This window comes from Micromys minutus, assembly GCF_963924665.1.
Source record: "Micromys minutus genome assembly, chromosome: 2".
In the NCBI taxonomy this organism is placed as follows: Eukaryota; Metazoa; Chordata; class Mammalia; order Rodentia; family Muridae; genus Micromys; species Micromys minutus.
Window position 1 is genome coordinate 91,593,060 of NC_137971.1, and position 2,214 is coordinate 91,595,273.

Sequence of the window (2,214 nt, forward strand, 5' to 3'; positions counted from 1 at the left end):
TCACCTCTACAACATCCACACATCAAGGTGCAGGGTAGAAAAAGGCAGATAATGAAAAAATAATATAAGAACGGGAGAACGGGTAAGGTGTACTATGGAATGCTTCCATCTAGAAATGATATAACTCTATCTTCATACTCAAGAACTCACAACAACCATAGTTTCTTACAAAAGACCTGTCAAAGACTGAATCAGCCAAAATTCCTGCATGAATATGGCAGATGATATCCTGTTCTCAGTTTGATGGGGGTTGGAGAGCAATCATTCTTCTTGAGGATATGGCCACTGGTAGGTGTCTCATGAGCCAGTAGGGTTACCTCACACCCACACCCAAACTCGTACAATATGGACATTACCTGGACTTACTGGATTATCAGAAGGGGGAGCATGAATTTGGGAGTGGAAACTTTCAGAGGAAAGTGGAGAAATAGGGAATTTGGAGGAAATGAGTTTGAAGGAGTTCATTGTATATACCCCATGAAATTCTCAAAAATCATAAAAATCTAAAATGAAAAGTATTCTCTGTTTCTGATATTCAACATGAATCTAACACAATTGACTATGTGTTATTCCTTGATTGAGAAGTCCCCACAGACCACCACAGACCACCAGGAAGTCCAGCTCATATGCAGAAGCAAATCTTTATTCAAGCTCAAGCTCTTCCTGCAACTTCTACTGCACAGTGGAAGGTATGGATGATGCTGATCTCAGAACAAACTTGCCTTTTGTTCATGGTAGGAGGGACTTTTAAATTTTGCAGTTACATGATTGGTTGACATCCGCTTGGCGCACTTCTATTGACTAGTAATGATTTTAGCTTGGTATGAACAATGGTTTCCAGCTTAATGAATTTACTTTAGACATTAGGTACTTTCTCCTTAAGAGCTGATTGGTTGTTGTTAGAAGTGGAGTGGGTATTTGACCAGGAGAAATGTGATTGTTAGCAGGGTAGCATGGCTCCTGGAATAAGTTGATGCTTTTTCCAGTAGCTGAGTTTATTCAGAGGCTATGTTAATCATAAAATGGAGTTTGAAAGCAAAATGGTATTTGTAATGTTAAACTGGGCTCTTCACTATAAGCAAGGCATCTGGATCTCTCTTCACATTGTTCCCTTCTCTTTGCCTACATTTTCAAAGTTTCTTGTATGATTTACCTTCAGACATCATGTTTACATTTTCTTCAATAAAGAATTAATGGAAAAATATTAAACACAAAGAAAGCACTGTAGATGGGGAAGTCATCTGAATTTCACATTTTGGATAAATAAATCTTCAAATGAATAATTAATAGATTGAAGAATTTCTTTTTACCTTTCTGTCTCTCTCTTTACATGCACACACACACACACACACACACACACACACACACACACACACACATACGTAGAAAGAGAGGGAAGGGAGAGACATACATTAGAAATATTATTCAATAGAAAAGTATAGACTTTAATTAAATAAAAAGTTTTGAAAGCTTAAAAACCCAAACATTTTATAAAAATAAAATTTATTATAGCTATCATCAATAGAGCAGCAATAAATATAACTGTACATATATGCATGGTGTGAAAGGACAAGTCCTTTGGGCACATAACAAAGAGTGAAAATAGGCATTTCTATTGAGGGAAAAATGAAAGAAATCTTAAGGTTTTGCATAATTAAATATTATTACTATAAAAGAAAATAGCTGGTACACATAAAAAATCTACTTGCAGCATTTTGAGAAATTTTTACATGGATTCTCGTAATGGTAACACAGTTTTCAATCATACCAGCAGCAACTGGGGATTCCTTTTTATAGCATCATCACCACCATTAGTTGGTATTTATTTTCTTGAGGATAATTATTTTGACTCAGGTAAAATATTATCCTAAAGTAGTTTTAATTTGCATTTTGGTAATTTCCAAGAATTTTGAATGCCTTGAAAGATATTATTCATTTATATTTCTTCTTTTGAGAATTCTTAGTTTGAATCTATAGGCAATTTTAAAATTGGCTTTTTTTCCTGGTGTTTTTATTTTTCAGTTCTTTTGTAGATGTTAGTCATTCATGAGAAGAAGAGCTGGATAAGGCACTCTTCCATTCTGTGAGTTTCCTCTTTGTTCAATTGAACATTTTCCTTTCTTTCTTTCTATTTTTTTTTTTTTTTTTTTTTTTTTTTTTTTTTTGTACAGAAGCTTTTGAGCTTAATGGGGTTCCATTTCCAGTTGTCAACCT